Below are 20,514 nucleotides of genomic sequence, written 5' to 3'. Positions count from 1 at the left end.
GAGAATGCATAGGACAGAACTGGGCCTGGGCACAAAGGAGCGCCCGCCTCATACATAGCCCAATCCAGGTCACCAGGGTATTGAGATTTGGGATGCTGGCCAGAGGGGTGGGTACAGAGGGAGAAGCTGGGCAAAATCAGAGAAGGTCTTTTATGTCCTGATAAGAAGCTTCGACTTGGTCCTCTGAGAAACAGGGAACCACCAGAAAGTTTTAAGCAGGGAAAGGGCATGTGTTTTCAAAAGACTGCTCTGCTGGCAGAATGAAGGATGGACTGGAGTAAGCAGAAATGGAAGCACCTCTGTGTATGCTTCCATCTTGTCTGCTGGCTTGTGAGGTCCTAAAGAGTAGAATCCTATTTTTTGTTTGTTTTGCTTTCATCTCTATGCCCCTGTAATGATTAGGAAAGTGTTTAACACAAAGTAACTACTCAAGAGGCCACACCAAATCTACCAGGCTAGGCCTCACCTCACTGCCCAACATTTTAATTAAGACCACACCAAAAGTTTAATGACCAACCTTTGAACATTCCTGCTTGGACACTGGAAGTCTCCGTCTAGGCAATCTAGAAAGGGAAAGTTACACGTGTGAAGGGTAGAAGTTCCTCTCAAAACTATCTTCCACCAACTACTTGTTTCATGAACTCTCTTTGAAGCTGACATCAAGCACATTTGTTGATCCTAACTGTGGGGACAAAGGTGGTCATTAAACATTTGGTTTTTGAAGGTTTACCAGGTCAATGAGCCAGATCAGGCTTAAGACCCAGAGGTCTTATGCAAAGAACACTGGACAAAAACCAAAATTGGGTTCTGGATACTGGCACAATATCCAAAGGTGATCTTTGGGAAAACACATCCCATAGGTCTATTTTTTCATCATAAAGTAGAAATAAGACCTACCCTACTTAAGGTGTCAATTATACTAGATGTTATCAAGGGGCTTTGAAAACAGTAGTATGTAAAATACTGTATTTGTTCACTTAAAAATTTCTTAAGAGGGTAGATCTCAAGAGTTCTTAGCACACACACACACACAAATAAACATAAGGGCAGGAGACTTTCTTGGAGGTGATGGATATGTATATTATCCTGATTGTGGTGATGGTTTCAAGGGTGTATGGATATGTTTAAATCCATCAAATTGTATGCATTAAATATGGGCAGTATTCTGTATAACAATCCCACCTCAATAAAGTTGTTAAAAAAAAAAGACTAGTGACCACCAATTCTGATTTGCAGCAACACCAAGGGATGGTGTGATATTATCCAAACATTCTCAAAATACAATTGATTTTCCTTTCCTTTCATCTGTCAAACGGCATTTTTAGTTGGAAGTGTACTGCTAGGAAATCAAATAATAATGAAAATCAATTCCCAAAAGGCTATGCATTGCTTCAGCTGGAGCCAGAAACCCTCCTTAGGTCCTGGACAGTAGAAAGGTCACCTGATGGTGGCCTGATGTCCGTTCTCAGAGTCAGCCTTTTTCCTCATTGCTACCTCCTGACTTGACTGATGAAACACCGAAGTTGTTGGGCCCTACTTGTGATAACCAAAATAACCTTACCAAAAAAAGGAATCATTACCTCCAAACAGCCTGAAGTGGTTTGTATCAGAGAAGAGAGTTTCAGTGACTCAGAAACTATCAGATCTGCATGAGCAAAGGGACTGAAGCTGGCTATCAATGGTTGGTTGCTCCTGTAAAATGAAAGTGGCATCTCCAGTCCTCTGGGCTGAGACAACCACTTCCAGATCACACACACAGACACACATGCACACTATCATTTCCAGAGCCCAAAGCATTCAGCAGGAGGTTTTAAATCAAATTTCAAACTGATTTAGTAAACTGGTATTGTTTTGACTTAGGAGGTGGGTAAAAAATAGAGGAAACTAAGTCCATTCTTATAAAAAGGAACTTGCTCTAGGCTATTTTGGCAAAAGAATTAAACAAACAACTAAAGAAATCATTTTCCAAACCCAAATTAATTATTTCCAGTTATAAAGTATGTTTAATGGTAGGAAATTAATAATGATGACAGTAATGGACACCATTATATTGAACACATTCTATGTGCACGGCACTTTACATGTATTATCTTTATTCCTCACAACAACCAAAGTTAACAGTCTGTCTACATTTCAAATTAAAAACAAAATTAAAAAATGAGTCTCAGAGAGACAAATGTGCTATAAATCAAGTAAATGGCAGAGATAAGATGAAAACCAAGATATCTAAAAAGCTCAGGTTTTTAGATGGCAATGAAAGGTGGTAGAACGTTTCTCCCTTTCCTAATCTCAGTCAATCTTTCCTCCACCCTCCCTGCAGTCCTGCCCCCCACCCCCCATACCCAACCCGGTTCCCTGCCCCGCCCCTCCCCTGCCACATTCAGACACTCATTTCCAGAGAGGGGCATTAAAATGTAATGGGCTGGTAGCATCTTTAGGATTCTCTATGTATAGGATCATGTCATCTGCAAACAGTGACAGCTTTACTTCTTCTTTTCCGATTTGGATTCCTTTTATTTCCTTTTCTTCTCTGATTGCTGTGGCTAAAACTTCCAAAACTATGTTGAATAAGAGTGGTGAGAGTGGGCAACCTTGTCTTGTTCCTGATCTTAGTGGAAATGCTTTCAGTTTTTCACCATTGAGGATGATGTTTGCTGTGGGCTTGTCATATATGGCCTTTATTATGTTGAGGAAAGTTCCCTCTATGCCTACTTTCTGCAGGGTTTTTATCATAAATGGGTGTTGAATTTTGTCAAAAGCTTTCTCTGCATCTATTGAGATGATCATATGGTTTTTCTCCTTCAATTTGTTAATATGGTTTATCACACTGATAGATTTGCGTATATTGAAGAATCCTTGCATTCCTAGAATAAACGCCACTTGATCATGGTGTATGATCCTTTTAATGTGCTGTTGGATTCTGTTTGCTAGTATTTTGTTGAGGATTTTTGCATCTATGTTCATCAGTGATATTGGCCTGTAGTTAGAGCTAATCAATGAATTTGGTAAAGTGGCAGGATACAAAATTAATGCACAGAAATCTCTGGCATTCCTATATACTAATGATGAAAAATCTGAAAGTGAAATCAAGAAAACACTCCCACTTACCATTGCAACAAAAAGAATGAAATATCTAGGAATAAACCTACCTAAGGAGACAAAAGACCTGTATGCAGAAAATTATAAGACACTGATGAAAGAAATTAAAGATGATACAAACAGACGGAGAGATATACCATGTTCTTGGATTGGAAGAATCAACATTGTGAAAATGACTCTACTACCCAAAGCAATCTATAGATTCAATGCAATCCCTATCAAACTACCACTGGCATTTTTCACAGAACTAGAACAAAAAATTTTGCAATTTGTATGGAAACACAAAAGACCCCGAATAGCCAAAGCAATCTTGAGAACGAAAAAAGGAACTGGAGGAATCAGGCTCCCTGACTTCAGACTATACTACAAAGCTACAGCTATCAAGACGGTATGGTACTGGCACAAAAACAGAAAGATAGATCAATGGAACAGGATAGAAAGCCCAGAGATAAACCCACGCACATATGGACACCTTATCTTTGATAAAGGTGGCAGGAATGTACAGTGGAGATCAATAAGTGGTGCTGGGAAAACTGGACAGGTACTTTTAAAAGTATGAGATTAGATCACTCCCTAACACCATACACAAAAATAAGCTCAAAATGGATTAAAGACCTAAATGTAAGGCCAGAAACTATCAAACTCTTAGAGGAAAACATAGGCAGAACACTCCATGACATAAATCACAGCAAGATCCTTTCTGACCCACCTTCTAGAGTAATGGAAATAAAAACAAAAAGAAACAAATGGGACCTAATGAAACTTCAAAGCTTTTGCACAGCAAAGGAAACCATAAACAAGACCAAAAGACAACCCTCAGAATGGGAGAAAATATTTGCAAATGAAGCAACTGACAAAGGATTAATCTCCAAAATTTACAAGCAGCTCATGCAGCTCAATAACAAAAAAACAAACAACCCAATCCAAAAATGGGCAGAAGACCTAAATAGACATTTCTCCAAAGAAGATATACAGACTGCCAACAAACACATGAAAGAATGCTCAACATCATTCATCATTAGAGAAATGCAAATCAAAACTACAATGAGATATCATCTCACACCAGTCAGAATGGCCATCATCAAAAAATCTAGAAACAATAAATGCTGGAGAGGGTGTGGAGAAAAGGGAACACTCTTGCACTGCTGGTGGGAATGTGAATTGGTTCAGCCACTATGGAGAACAGTATGGAGGTTCCTTAAAAAACTACAAATAGAACTACCATATGACCCAGCAATCCCACTACTGGGCATATACCCTGAGAAAACCAAAATTCAAAAAGAGTCATGTACCAAAATATTCATTGCAGCTCTATTTACAATAGCCCGGAGATGGAAACAACCTAAGTGCCCGTCATCGGATGAATGGATAAAGAAGATGTGGCACATATATACAATGGAATATTACTCAGCCATAAAAAGAAACGAAATTGAGCTATTTGTAATGAGGTGGATAGACCTAGAGTCTGTCATACAGAGTGAAGTAAGTCAGAAAGAGAGAGACAAATACCGTATGCTAACACATATATATGGAATTTAAGAAAAAAAAATATCATGAAGAACCTAGGGGTAAGGCAGGAATAAAGACACAGACCTACTGGAGAACGGACTTGAGGTTATGGGGAGGGGGAAGGGTGAGCTGTGACAGGGCGAGAGAGAGTCATGGACATATACACACTAACAAACGTAGTAAGGTAGATAGCTAGTGGGAAGCAGCCGCATGGCACAGGGATATTGTCTCGGTGCTTTGTGACAGCCTGGAGGGGTGGGATAGGGAGGGTGGGAGGGAGGGAGACGCAAGAGGGAAGACATATGGGAACATATGTTTATGTATGACTGATTCACTTTGTTATAAAGCAGAAACTAACACACCATTGTAAAGCAATTATACCCCAATAAAGATGTTAAAAAAAAAAAAGTAATGGGCTGATCACGGGTTTTTACCAAACAAACCTGCAGTTAAGTTCTGACCGTGCCATTTACTAGCTCCAAAGACTTCAGTGGTACAAATGACTTGTTGGATCTCAATTTTCAATTAAGATTAAATTAAATAAACATACACATTGCCTGGTACGTAGACACTCACTATATTTGTTGCCTTTCCCCTCACTCTCTTTTGATAGCCTAAAGATCAAATAAAGATGAAGAACAGCACCCTACCAGGGCAGTCCCAAAGGCTACATATTTTGATTTCACTTATACGAGGTTCTGGAAATGAGAAAACTATAGAGACAGAAATCAGAGCAGTGGTTGCCAGGGGTTGGCAACATAGGGAGGACACTGACTACAAAGGAGCACGAGGGAATACTCTGGGTGGCAGAAAATTCTATTATCTTGACTTCAGTGGTGGCCACAAGCTATATTAAGTTTGTCAAAATTCATAGACTTGTACATACATAAAAAGTGTGAATTTTATGTAAAGTGTATCTCAATAAACCTAAAGAAAAGCATACTATCTCAGAAATGGCCAACTATTTTAGGTAGAGATCTACATCTAATAGAACTAAAACTGCTGAGTTTTGACTGAAAGTTCAAGATCCATGATTAAAGAACAGGAAGACAAGGAGGACAAAGTTCATGACAGTGTTGTGTGTCTTTCACTGCTCACTGATATAACTATGTAAAAAAAAAAAGGGCTCTTGTAAGAAGGGGATAAGTGTATAATTTAGGACCAAAATATCCCATTTGCTATTTATTTGAAACAGATCAACTTAAAATGATAAATGGCCACTAACTGTTCTCACCAACTGCTTGAGTTTGTAGATGACTCATTCAAAGTATTGCTTAATAAGACAGGAACTTGTTCAAGTACTAATTCTCCTCACTTTACAACTGTTCTGATTTACCAGAGCAGGAAAGAAGCATTTTCATTCTGTGCAATTTCTTTCTCTTGATTAGAGTTTTGAAGAGACATGCGAGAAGCTTATCTTGGCAGCAGAGGCTGCCAGGTGGGAGAAGGTGAAGAGTTGTCCAACCTTCCCCGAACCCCCAAAGGGCCTTTCTCCCTGTATGGCAGGCAGGCTGTTCAGTGATAGTTGCAGGCAGGTGTCTAGCCATGGATAAGCCAGTGAGCGTGGTCCTAGGTTGGCAGGGAGCTACAGTCAAAACAACGGTAGGAGTCTTTTAAGTAGCATTCTCGGTGCTCCAAGGGAGACCTAAAGTGAAAAATAGGCTATAGAAGACTTGTCTTCATTTCTTTACTCATCCATTCATCCAACACATATCTATTGACTGCCCATTCTGGGCCAGTCTCTGTGTTAAGGCTGAAGACACAGAGATAACTGCCTGGTGTAGAGTAGTTTACAATCTTCGGGTGGCAGGCATGGGGGTGTATAAGGGGCAACAGCAGCCAACAGGTCAAAGTACACCTTAATAGAAAAGTAAGGTCAGAGTTGTGATTTATTCCTCCCTGTGTACCATTTTCCATCAGGCTTTCACAGTGCCCCGGGAGTTCACCGTGGATATGAGACCGGCAGTCATTCCAGGTAGCAGGAACAACATATGCAAGGGAAGTGTGAGTAAGCACGATGTAGCCAGGAAACTGCACGAAATTTGGGGGCACTGAGAGCCTGATGAAAAATGGTGTGTATGGGACTGGAGAGGCAAGCATGAACCAGAAGGCTGAGGGCTTCATAAGTTGTGTCAAAGAGCTAGATGTCTGTTTGCGGGGTAGACAATGGGGAGCCTATTAGCAGGGGAGTAACAAACGAAGACTTGGATTTACAAAGATGATTCCAAGGGCAAGTCAACAATAGACAGAGGCAGAAAGGAGACTCTCCTCTCTCTTTATTGAGTAGCTGAAAAGCTGGTGGTGGACCAGAAAGTTGGTGTTAATTGAAGCGGCAGAAAGAGCCCCTCCATGAACCAACCTTCAGTCATGCAGAAGAAATGACCCATTCCCCTACCCACTGCATGCCTCTAGCTAGCAATCATGATTGTTTATTTCTCTATCCCCCCTGGAGTAGCAGCTCTCTAAGGACAGGAATGGTGACAAACACACACACACAGACACACACACACACACACACACACATATGAATGCCTGGCTAAAAGTAGACGTTGAGTAACTGTTGACTGAATGAATAAGTGAATAAATATATGAATGAATTGATAGTTTGGGGCCCAGGAAACCAGTTGAGAGCTGTCGAAATGTTATTGATGGGTTATTTTAGGAGTTGGTAAGTTACCCATCACATGGAAAGTTGAACTAGATGTCTCTGAAAGTCTCTTCCAATGTGAAGATTTATGATTTGAGGCCACTCCCTGTGAAAGTAACAAGTGGCTGAAAAGGGGATACATGAGATTTGTTCTAAGGAAAGACCAAAAAATGATCAAATAAAAAAGTCAAGGAGTGAGTTTATAATATCAGGGAATAACAAACTAAGGCAGCTAAAAGGTGACAGATTTTTATAAACAGAATGGAAAACACTGACTGTCACAATTAAGCTTCTGAAGGCAGGCAGTACGGTAGATCAGGCCCTGTCATCTATAGAGACACCTCCATATTGGAGGGAAGGAATTGGAGATGGACTCAGAAGCGAGCTCTAGGAGGAAATCCAGGTAGGCAAGAGAGCATAATTGGCAAAGGAGAGTGGGCAGCAACAGGCAGAGGTCCAGATAGGTGGTCAATGAGCAAACATCAGGATACTCAGCAAGGAGAAAGCAGACAGAATACTATAACAGGTAAATCTGGTAAAAAGCAATTGGTCAGTGAGCATCAACAAAATCAACAATGGGTAGCAGAGTCCCAAACACAGGCATGGGTCCAGGCAGAGTTCAAGTTCCGGAGAGGCCTGGCTAAAAGAAAGCATATTTCTACCCTTGGAGCAACTGTGGCACCAACCACTATACCCAGACAAGGACTTCACAGACGGGCCCGGGTTCTGGCATGGAAGTACAAGGCCAGTCTTAATTACAAGGAACTAAGCAAGAGCAGCCTTAAAAAATGTAAGCACACAAAGTCAGAATGAGACTAGCAGACATGCCGATCTGCTGAGCTGGCAGTCAGAGGTTCCCAAATTATCTCCAGCTCAGGACAGGCTGGGGCCCAAAGCCTCGTTCAGGGCTGACCCGCCCCAGCTCTGTCCACTGGAGAGCAGTGAAGACATGGAAGTCAGCAGGCCCTCACAGCCCTCCCAACATCAGACAGCATGAGGCAAGGCCCTGAGCAGAGAAGATCGGCAATGAAAGAGAAAGAGTGAACCTGTCACATGGGAAGGACCAAGGAAGAGGACTATGGAATTCAGTGTATAAAGATCTCTGTTCACCCACCTCCACTTTCTCTACCTACCATCACTTCCCTAATCCAGAATACATATCTTAAAAAGCTCTATGCCTCATAGCTATTACCCAGAAATCTTTTTCCTAATGTACTGTATCATATCATACCATGAAATTGGGTGGACAGCCCATATTGCTACTCTTATTTCCCATTCTGAACCACAAACTTACATAGTCTTGAGGGGTATAAGCAGTGCTCTGACCTATCCACTCTTAACTATATGGATGAAAATCTGAGGACCACCGAGGGAAGTCACATAATAAAACTACCCCCGGGCTTCCCTGATGGCGCAGTGGTTAAGAATCTGCCTGCCAATGCAAGGGACATGGGTTCGAGCCCTGGCCCGGTTAGATCCCACATGCCGTGGAGCAACTAAGCCCGTGCACCACAACTACTGAGCCTGCACTCAAGAGCCCGCGAACCACAACTACTGAGCCCGTGTGCCACAACTACTGAAGCCTGTGTGCCTAGAGCCCATGCTCCAAAACAAGAGAAGCCACCACAATGAGAAGCCCCCGCACCGCAACGAAGAGTAGCCCATGTTCACCGCAGCTAGAGAAAGCCCGCGTGCAGCAACGGAGACCCAACGCAGCCAAAAATAAAAACAAATAAATAAATAAATTTATTAAGAAAAAAAAAACCTACCCCCAAAACTACACAAGTAGTGGCAGAGCCTATGATAACACCCAGATGTCTCTACTCCTTTCATGTTTGCAGTGTCATCAAATCTGGTAGAGATGTCTGTTATTAGGAAGAAAAATTGAGTTAAATGCATTCATTCCTAATTTTTAACCCTTTCCACTGAGCTCACACACAGCCCAACAGAAAACCTCTTTCCATCTGCACAGACGTTCCTTGATACATGACAGAATGAAAATCCACTAGAGGCTACACAATTTAGATTATCCAACTCCAAAGCAAGAGAAAGCCTCAAGCAACACCATCTGATTATGCGACTTTGCTGCTGTGGAGAATTAATCAAATTCATCCTAGAGGCTCATCTGCTGCATGACACACTCATTCTTTGATAGCAAAACTCTTCTTTTCCTAGTACTTTCTTTTTTTTAATTTATTTATTTTAATTTATTTTTTTTGGCTCGCTGGGTCTTTGTTGCTGTGCGTGGGCTTTCTCTAGTTGCAGCGAGTGGGGGCTGCTCTTCGTTGCAGTGCGCGGGCTTCTCATTGCGGTGGCTTCTCTTGTTGCAGAGCACGGGCTCTAGGAACGTGGGCTTCAGTAGTTGTGGCACGTGGGCTCAGTAGTAGTGGCTCGCGGGCTCTGGAGCGCAGGCTCAGTAGTTGTGGCACACAGGCTTAGCTGCTCTGTGGCATGTGGGATCTTCCCGGACCAGGGCTCGAACCCGTGTCCCCTGCATTGGCAGGCAGATTATTAACACTGCACCACCAGGGAAGCCTTTCCTAGTGCTTTCTGATCTTCATCTGTTACTGTGACTAGCATTTGAAAGAATGTAGATAAGCAGGAGGTTGCCTGATCCCTAATATCTATATAATCCTTTGTACTTATACAAAAGCTGGGAAGATAGAAAGGGTCTCATTTCCACTATTACTTCTGAATAAAAGAGTGAAAAGAGAAGGTAAGAAAGTCTAATAACTGATAAATCATGAATAATTGAGATGCCATAACACTTGAAGAATGTGATTTAAATTATTTAACAATATTCATCAGTGGTCAAACAGAATTTTGTTGAAAAACTCAGTATATTCAGAAAAGCTAAACAAATATACACTGTACACCAACAACTTGACCTTGACCAACTTTTGTTACCTACAAAGTATTGGCTATTCCTTAAATATGGTTTATTTCTCCAATTAGTAAGAGTGGGCCTTGGGGGGAATAAAACCCTAAAATTTACCTAAAACCATGTTTTCTTTAACTCAAAGTAACATCTGTTGAATAAATAAATGAAATGAACCATATTCCTCTCCAGAATCATAGAGGTAGAAAAATCAGTAAAAATCTGTTTTAAAAAAGACTAACTTCACAGTGAAGAAAGCTGACAAATGCTACCCCAGCCAAGTGATCAAGTTAACATCATCAGTAGAAAGTCACGTTGATACTATGCATGGTGGATAAGATGTGATGAGGACAGCCCTTCACTTCTCCAGTCTTCCTCCTAAAAAGCCATAATCCACATCTTACCTTGAGAAAAACATCAAACAAATCCTAACTGAGGGATCTGCTACAAAATCCCTAACCGGTACTCCTCAAAACTGTCAACGTCATCAAAACCAAGGAAAGTTTGAGAAACTGTCACATCCAAGAGGAGCCTAAGGAGACAGGATGACTAATTATGGTATGGTATTCTCGATGGGATCCTGGAACAGAAAAAAGGACATTAGGGACAAACTGAAGAAATGTGAATGAAGTATGGACTTCAGTTAGGAATAACATAACAATATTGGTTCATTAATTGTGACAAATGTACCATTACTAATATAAGCTAATAATAAGGGAAACTGTGTAGGGGCATATGTGAACTCCTTGTACCATCTCTGCAAAGTTCCTATAAATCTGAAATTATCCTAAAATGAAAAGTTTACTAAAAAAGTTTAAGACAAATTCTAAAAATAAGTACTGAATTCTTCCAGGTGCTGAACAGATACAAATATATGAGATATTAGACAGTAATATTAACAAATTAAGAGTATAAACCTAAATATTCTTTGACTGTTTTTTGGGGGGTGGGGCACATCTCTCAAATTGAGGGAGTCCTCTTAGACCTTATTAGCCAGAACTTGGATTAATAAATGTACACAGCTAAGGGAATTCCCTGGTGGTACAGTGGTTAAGGATCTGCCTGTCAATGCAGGGGACACGGGTCTGAGCCCTGGTCCGGGAAGATTCCACATGCTGTGGAGCAACTAAGCCTGTGCGCCACAACTACTAAGCATGTGCTCTAGAGCCCGCGAGCCACAACTGCTGAGCCCGCGTGCCACAACTACTGAGCCCGTGCGCCTAGAGCCCGTGCTCCACAACAAGAGAAGCCACAGCAATGAGAAGCCCACGCACCTCAACGAAGAGCAGCCCCAGCTCGCTGCAACTAGAGAAAGCCCGTGCGCAGCAACAAAGACCTAACATAGCCAAGAATAAATAAATAAATAAATGTGCGCAGCTAAAAAATCCCCCAATTTTTCTATTTACCTTATGATAGATGTATTATCTTATTTATATATCCAATTATAATGAGGCATGTTGCTTGCTATTTTCCCTACTGAGGAGTCAACCTAGAATCCAAAACTACTAATAATATACTAAAGGTTAACTTCACCAAAAAGTTTGTTTACTTTCTGTGTGCCTTTCAATCTTTCTGAGAAGTGCTTTAAGTGTATTTTAGGAGCCAAGAACATGAATTAGGGATGCGGTGAGGAAGAGGAAGTGGGGCTGCTGGAGACAGTGTTCCCGTGGAGCTGACCCTGGTCATCAGTCTCTGAGCAAGTACTGTCACTTGTTTTAATTCCTTCTCCCTCATCCTTTGCTCCCTTTAAATCTGGTGATTTCTAGGAATGAACCTTCTTTATGACATATGCTGTATATTATTTGGTTTGAAGAAGCCTTGAGTTTGTGAAGTAAAGCGATGTTCTTTTTCAAAGCTCTCAGTTCTTAAAATATCCGAACTTGCAAAAAGCACATACAGGGTTGTTATTATCCCTTCAGATCAATAGCTCAGTCACTGCTATGAGCTATTAAAAAAGGAGTTAGGAAGACAAGCAAATCTTTTGGGCTGCATCTATTCTGGCAAAAGAAGCACAGTAGAGAGGCACCAACATATTAAAAACCATTTTAGCAAGTGAGTTCTTGCCAAGCAAAAGAAAATCCTGGGCCACTCTATCTACCCAAATGTTTTCATAGAGGTTTTAGCTAGCAGGCAATTAAATTCTAGGAGCAGCTACAGGCAAACAGAGGCTTGGAGGCTAAGGAATGAGAGTATATGTGGGCAACAGCTAGACACAGGAGCATTTGCAAAACCACGTTAGGTTCCCCTCAGTTCCCCAGCACAAATATTCGCTTTAATTTCAAATCCCTTCATCAGCTGAAATATACTTCACAATTTTTTTTTTTTTTTTTGCAGTACGCGGGCCTCTCATTGTTGTGGCCTCTCCCGTTGCGGAGCACAGGCTCCGGACGCGCAGGCTCAGCAGCCATGGCTCACAGGCCCAGCCGCTCCACAGCACGTGGGATCTTCCCGGACCAGGGCACGAACCCGTGTCCCCTGCATCGGCAGGCGGACTCCCAACCACTGTGCCACCAGGAAAGCCCCTATACTTCATAATTTAAATAAGCATTTGAGGTCGGAGAGGGTGGAAGGCGGCAAGATGGTGTTGGAAAGCACTATGGTTTGCGTGGACAACAGTGAGTATATGCGGAATGGGGACTTCTTACCCACCCGGCTACACGCCCAACAAGACGCTGTCAACATAGTCTGTCACTCCAAGATCCTCAGCAACCCTGAGAACAATGTGGGCCTCATCACACTGGCCAATGACTGTGAAGTGCGGACCACACTCACCCCTGACACCGGCCACATCCTGTCTAAGCTCCACACTGTCCAACCGAAGGGCAAGATCACCTTCTGCACTGGCATCTGCGTGGCCCATCTGGCCCTGAAGCACCAACAGGTCAAGAATCACAAGATACGAATCATTGCCTTTGTGGGAAGCCCCATGGAGGACAATGAGAAGAATCTGGTGAAACTGGCTAAACGCCTCAAGAAGGAGAAAGTAAATGCTGACATTACCAATTTGGGAGAAGAGGAGGTGAGCACAGAAAAGCTGACCGCCTTTGTAAACACACTGAATGGCAAAGATGGAAGCGGTTCTCATCCGGTGACAGTGCGTCCTGGGCCCAGCTTGGCCGATGCCCTCATCAGTTCTCCGATTCTGGCTGGGGAAGGCAGTGCCATGCTGGGTCTTGGTGCCAGTGGCTGAATTTGGAGTGGATCCCAGTGCTGATCGTGAGCTGGCCCTGGCCCTGCGTGTTTCTATGGAAGAGCAGCGGCAGCCGCAGGAGGAGGAGGCGCGGTGGGCAGCTGCTGCCTCTGCCGCTGAGGTGGGAAGCGCTACGACTGGGACTGAAGACTCGGACGATGCCCTGCTGAAGATGACCATCAGCCAGCAGGAGTGTGGCCGCACAGGGCTCCCTGACCTAAGCAGTATGACTGAGGCAGAACAGAATGCTTACGCCATGCAGATGTGCCTCCAGGGCGCAGAATTTGGCCAGGCAGAATCAGCTGACATTGATGCCAGTTCAGCCATGGACACACCTGAGCCCGCCAAGGAGGAGGATGATTATGACGCGATGCAGGACCCCAAGTTCCTTCAGAGTGTCCTGGAGAACCTCCCAGGTGTGGATCCCAACAATGAGGCCACTTGAAATGCCATGGGCTCCCTGGCCTCCCAGGCCACCAAGGATGGCAAGAAGGACAAGAGGGAGGAGGGCAAGAAGGACAAGAGGGAGGAGGACAAGAAGTGAGACTGGAGGGAAAAGGGAGCTGAGCCTGTGCAGGGGGCCGAGTACGGTGGGGTGGGATATAGGGTTAGATGTGTTGTCTATAACCACTGCAACCTAAATAAAGCTTGGCAACGTTTTTTTCTTAAAAATAAATAAATAAGCATTTGAAACATGTCAACTGCATATGCCTGTCTCCTGATTAAAGTAAAAATTAAAAAAGGAGACACCAAAAAATAATGGAGAAGGCCCCACTCAGCGAGAAAGATGTTATCTGGAATCTCATATTTAAAAAACAAACTCTTGGGATCTCCCTGGCGGTCCAGTGGTTAAGACTCTGCACTCCCAATGCAGGGGGCATGGGTTCGATCCTTGGTCAGGGAACTAAGATCCCACATGCCGCATGGTAGCAAAAAAAACAAAAAAACAAAACCCCCACAACTCTTGGGCTACACTTAGTAACTTGTTTCCAAAGAGTACAGTATGGAAAAGAGGAAAAACAGCAGCTTTAAAGTGGAGGAATCAGGTAAACACTACTTTAGGCAGGTGATCAAGGTCAATGCCAACCACGATGTCATGTTAATAATTTGTACTCTTTACACCTGAAACACAACATTGTAAATCGACTATAATTCAATAAAAAAAAATTTTTTAAATGTACTCTTGATATGGTGTAATGAAAATGGCATTTCACCTCGCCAGTCTTCCTCTCAAAACTCAATAAGCGCCAGTCTAATCATAAGAAAAATGGACAAATCCCAACTGAGGGACATTCTACAAAATATGCGACTAGTATTCCTCAAAACTGTCAATGTCATCTAAACCAAAGAAAGTCTGAGAAACTGTCACAGCCAAGAGGAATCTAATGAGATATAACTAAATATGATGTGGTATCCTGCCTAGGATCCTATAACAGGAAAATGACATTAATGGAAAACTGAGGAAATCTGAATAATTAAGTATGGATTTTAGTTAATAACAATGTATCAATATTGGTTCATCAATTGTGACAAATGTACATTACTGCATAAGATGTTAATAATATAGGAAACTGCACGTGGGATGTGAAAACTCTGTACCATGTATGCAACTTTTCTGTAAATCTAAAACTATTCTAAAATTTAAAGTTTTTAAAAACATTGAAAAAAATCTTTTGTTGGTTACCTCCCTTCTCCATTCAAATCCTGTGCTTCTAACCAAATATTACAAAGAGAATCAATGAGCCTTGGGCATCTGTTACATGAGAAAGAAACCTGCAATTAACTTCCTATGGATCACTTAATAGTCACCAGGTGGGAATGGTTTGTCAACACTGTCCTTGAGTCAAACATGGAGCAAATTTAAAGTCAACGGCAAAATCGGGGATGAGTGACCTTTAACAATGCAGTCAATCCATCAGCAAAAGTTTGATGATGTAGCACAGCCCTGAAATCTAAACACAGCCAAGAATATGCACATCTAAACCCTGCTAATGCTTCAAAATGCATTAGATATAAATCTAGAAACTATGACAACCTGAGCTTTAGCAAAAATCATTTCGACCCTGTATAATAAACATTAAAAAATTAATGGGACTTCCCTGGCGGTCCAGTGGTTAAGACTCCTCGCTTCCACTGCAGGGGGCATGGGTTTGATCCCTGGTCGGGGAACTAAAATCCCACATGCCACGCAGTGCGGCCAAAAAAAAAAATTAAAAGCAAAGCACTCCAACACTAGAATCATGGGTATTATCAGTTTTACAAGCATTTCCTGGAATCGGATGGCACTACATAAAAGTTAGATTCAGAGGGGTAAAGGTTGAAAAATACTGTGGAATTTCTAAAGTCCAGGTTTGGGTTGATTGATCAAGCAGACCTTGTTTACATTTCAGTTGATATCTGAAGACAATTGATAAAATAGGGGGTGGGGGAGGGTGGCAGCTGAAAAGTAGTTTATTACCACCCACTGTTGATTAGAAACAATGTACCTAATTGCAAAAGTAGGATTAAGTTGCACTTCATATCTTACTTAGTCAGAGTCAACCTTCAGTCAGTATTTTTATAGAACCCTGGTTCTCAAACATTATTCTGCAACAGCGTCACCTGGAGGGTGTGTTACACCAGATTGTCAGGTCCCACCCACAGTTTCTGATACAGTAGGTCTGAATCAGAAGCCTGGGCATTGCATTTCTAACAGCTCCCAGGTGATGCTGATACTTGTCTTTTATAAACATTCCAACAACTTTAAAAAACCTATGATCAAATGTAAGCACCTCAATAAAATCTAAAACCAAATTTAAATAATTTGGGAATTTTCTGCCCTTTTTCTTTAGCAACAAGTACTTCTTAAGAATTTATTCCAGTACTCGGCACTATACCAGACACTGGCCCTGGCCACAGAGCACTAAGTAAAAGCACACATACCCTTTTAAATTTTGTTCTAGGGGGAAGGCAGCTAATAACTAGCTCCAAGATTCATTATTAATTACAGTTGCAGAAAGAAGTAAGAGAAGTACAAGGTGCTATGAGACCCCACTGAGATTGGGTGGTCTGACTGCAGCGGGGGTCGGAAGGTTTCCTTAAGGATGCTTGAGTTCAGTACTGAAGGAATAGAAATGGGGCCCTTGGGGGAGGATTCCACACAGTGGGAGCAGTGTGCGGGAGGAGGGCGAGCCCTGAGGGAAGGCCAGTGTGACTGCAGTGTACAAGGCGAGGGGCAAAGGTCAGAGATGTTATTGCACAGGCAGGCAGAGCCTGGTGTGCACAATAAGGAGTCGAAATCTTACTCTGTGAAGGGAACCACTAGGGATTCTTAGCATTAAACTGACTTAAACTAATGCTATGTTTTAAAAAAATCAGTCTAGCTGCTTCGCAGAGATGGATTAAGCTTGGCAAGACTGGATCCCAAAAATATTCAGGAGGCATAATCTTTGGAATTTGGTGAGGGACTGGGTAAGCTGGAGGGAGAGGAGAAAAGATTCAAGGGTAACTTCCAAGACTATAAAATGCTATGAAGTGATTAGCAGTGCTTTTCCAGTCTGACTTGAGCTTTTCTCTGTGGTGTAGCATGACAGGCAAAAAATGTATTTTATCTGTGTCTAGAAAAGGACTGGACTCACAAAAATACTTAAAACAGTAGGATAACAGATCAAATGCTTCCCTTTTCCAAGAAGAGAAAATTCCTTTTGACAGCATTATATATTAAGCTCAAAGTTAACCTTACTGTCTCCCTTCAAGATTGTGGAAGCAAAGACTGACAGGGTTACTCATTCTGTAGTCTGTGAACTACAAGAGCATTTTATTTTTACCTTTCTCATGGCATTTATCACTTCCTGCCTTGTATTTTCGTTATGTATCTGTGTATCTTATCTCCTTTCCTAAACTGTAAGTTCTCTAATGAAAGATAATGATTACTAACATAGAAATAAACCCGAGACAATCTATCTACCCACATCTAGGGGTGTTGTAGGTGGGAAGGGCATTAGAGTAAAAACAGGCAGAAAATCCTTCTCTTTTGTCTCATTAACCAAACAGGTTGTCATTAAAAACAAAAAAAGTGATGCAGAAGTAGGAAAAGGTGCTTATTATGTATTTTACATTGACATATAACTTAAAGCAGCACTCGAATATAATTAAAGAAAATAATGAAGTGTTGGAAACTACTGCTTTCTCTAACTGGAAGGGCAACTAAGCAAGATTTTGGATGACCAAGCGTGGACATGAAAATACTTCCATTCTTTTTATGTCACCACATCCTTAAAACTGCACTGGCCATGGCTGACTGAAATTAACCAGAGTTCTACAGCAGACTCAAATCATCAATAATTCCTACACTTAGAAAAAAAATTACCCTGCCACCCCCCAAACCCTATAAAACAAGTATGTGCAACACTCTCTGAACTGAGTGTTGCAGAGGGATCTTAGTCCCTCCTTTCTTAGGGAGCTAAGTTTACCATCTATCAAAGAGCCAAGAAAAAATCTCTCAGACAGATGCCTCAGAGTCCAGGCCCTAGCATGGTAATTCACCAATTCATTGTTTAAGGCTTTCTTGTATTGCTTGCTCTAAATGAAACTGTAGTATAATGGTGCCTTTTCCACTAACCTGAACACTTTCAGATAAGGTCTAAGATTCAGGCATGTAAAAGCCTACCCTGGGTTATGGTAACCTCAGAACAACTCAGAATGGTATTTCTTGCTCACAGACTTCATTCAGAGCTTTATTGAAATGGCACCTTGCCAATGAGGCCTTCCTTTATTGCTCTATTGAAAAACTGCAACCGCTACCACCTGATACTTCCTATCTTCCTTCCCTGCTTTCTTTTCCCTTTACCACTCATCACTAGCATACAAGATATTACAATTATTTATCTTGTTTATTGTCTGTCTCCCTGTCTACTGGTTGTCCCCCCAAATCTGTTCTTCCTTTCTTCCTGAGCACCTGGCTTTCCAGCTAGAAACTGCATTTTTCTATCTCCCTTATGACTAGGGAGGACCACGTGACTAAGATTTCGCCAAAGGTATATGTGTAATAGTGATGTGTGAAACTTCCTGGTCATTTTCCTAAAGAAGCTTGCCCTGGACCCCTCTTTCCCTCTAGCTGGCTGGAACTTGAAAACCAAATGCTGAGGAAGGCAGAACTGCCCCGCTAGCCTGGGACCCTAGATGATCTTATGGAATAGAAGCTGCCTCCTTGCCCCGGGCTATTACAGGCCAGAAAGACAAAGATCTACCTTTTTCTGGCCATTGTATTTTGGAGCTCTCAGCTTATCCTTTACCCTAACAATACCCTCCCCCATTAAAATGTAAGGTCCATGGGGGCAGAGACATTAGTCTGTTTTGCTCACCAGTGCATCCCTAGCAAGTAGAAGTGCCTGACACAGGGCACGGTACCTAATATTTGTGAATTGATTAAATAGACAACTTCATTATTAACACGTCCACATCTTCAAACCACCTTCATGGCTTCAAGAAGTTCAGATTACAAGATCCAAATTGCTCCTAAGACAGCGCCCCAGAAGTTCCTATACTCCATTCATTGCCATCTTCCCCCTCCTCCACTGAGTGTGCCCTTCAGCCCCACTAGCCTCCTTTTCAGTTTCCCAACGTGCCTGGCTCTTGCCCAACTCAGCGCCTTTGAACAAGCTGGTTCCAGTATCTACTCCCAAACCCCTCTGCAGAAGTCGCCCCTCCTTCCTTCAGTTATCTGCTTATATACCATCTCCTCTGACAGAGCTGGCTGGCTACCCTATCAAAAACAGACCTTATTTCTGCTATCTCTGTTTCTAATTCATTTCATTCAAAACTTATGAAAGGGAGTAATTATAGTATTTGTTGCCTTATTTTCTTTTTAAAATTTTATTTATTTATTTTTTGGGCTGCTTTGGGTCTTCATTGCGGTGCGTGGGCTTTCTCTAGTTGCAGCGAGCGGAGGCTTCATGGGCTCTAGGCGCGTGGGCTTCAGTAGTTGTGGCTCGTGGGCTCTAGAGCGCAGGCTCAGTAGTTGTGGCGCACGGGCTTAGTTTCTCTGCAGCATGTAGGATCATCCCAGACCAGGGATCGAACCCACGTCCCCTGAATTGGCAGGTGGATTCTTAACCACTGTGCCACCAGGGAAGTCCCTGTTGCCTTATTTTTAAACTGTAAATTAGATTATAAGTTCCATAAGGACACGAACCACTTCTGTTTTTATTTACTACACTATCCTCTTTGCTTAGCATAGTGCCTGGCCAGTCATAAAAGGTCAAAAGGTGCTGAGTGTTTATTTTTAAATATTTTGAAGTAGACATGAGTTAAAGCATACGTAGCTCTCCCATAAATGTAGTCTTCAAATGTTCTTGACTACCAGCCTGACAATAATGTAAGCTTCTACTTATGGGGATATAAACCAATGCATATTTCAGCAAGCTTTTAATTGCTTTCCTAGAAGGATTACCATTCCTCCTTTCCACTACGAGTTTTTAGTTGCTTACAACCTGGTGGAATTTGAATGACTCCTATTGGTATGATGGACCAAGGGCAACTTTTACAAGGATGTCTCAAATGCAGGTTCATATGGGCATATACAATTCAAAATAAATGATGATTATGTTTTGGGGCATGCCAACTGGCCTCCCAGGACCTCAAACCCAAAGATCAAAGATTCTTTCATCTCTAAGGTCAAGGTTTCAGTTCATCAATTTGCTTCTGGATTATGTAACCTGAGGTGGCCCTCTAGAACTGTGTGGGCACCAGCCAAACTGGGTACTCCAGAACACTCTGGAGGTATTCAGTAATTCAGACTTTTAAAAATGCTGTTTATAAAAAATGCTGTTTCCTTCGGTATCTTACCTGTGGTGGTGGATATACGAACATACACATGGGACAAAACTGCATAGAAATAAATACACACACACACATACACAAATGAGTACAAGTATACCTGGAGAAATCTGAATAAGATCAGTGGATGTTATCAATGTCAGTACCCTGGTTGTGACGTTACACTACAATTTTGCAAGATGTTACCATAAACTGGGTAAAGGGTACACAGGATCTCTATTATTTCTTACAACTGCATTATCTCAATAAATTTCAATTAAAAAGTGCTGCTTCAACAGAGAAACTAGGATGTTGCAGGATTCAACTGGTTATTTTCTGAAGAAAACAGGAAGGAAGAGGCTGGGGAAATGAGAGAAAGAGAAGTAAAGTAGGAGA

At 42.0% G+C, this 20,514-nt stretch overlaps 1 protein-coding gene and 1 pseudogene across 2 annotated transcripts in view; one reads left to right on the top strand and one right to left on the bottom strand.

Moving 5' to 3' along the window:
• ATP11C (ATPase phospholipid transporting 11C) overlaps positions 1-20,514 on the bottom strand; it is a 169,191-nt gene that overhangs the window by 129,955 nt on the left and 18,722 nt on the right. The gene's annotated exons all lie outside the window — the stretch shown is intronic.
• Positions 12,625-13,867, top strand: LOC132418789 (26S proteasome non-ATPase regulatory subunit 4 pseudogene; annotated as a pseudogene).

Source organism: Delphinus delphis, chromosome X (assembly GCF_949987515.2).
Source record: "Delphinus delphis chromosome X, mDelDel1.2, whole genome shotgun sequence".
Classification (NCBI taxonomy): domain Eukaryota; kingdom Metazoa; phylum Chordata; class Mammalia; order Artiodactyla; family Delphinidae; genus Delphinus; species Delphinus delphis.
Note: the sequence above shows the minus strand (reverse complement) of the source record. Positions and strands in the feature narration are given on the sequence as shown.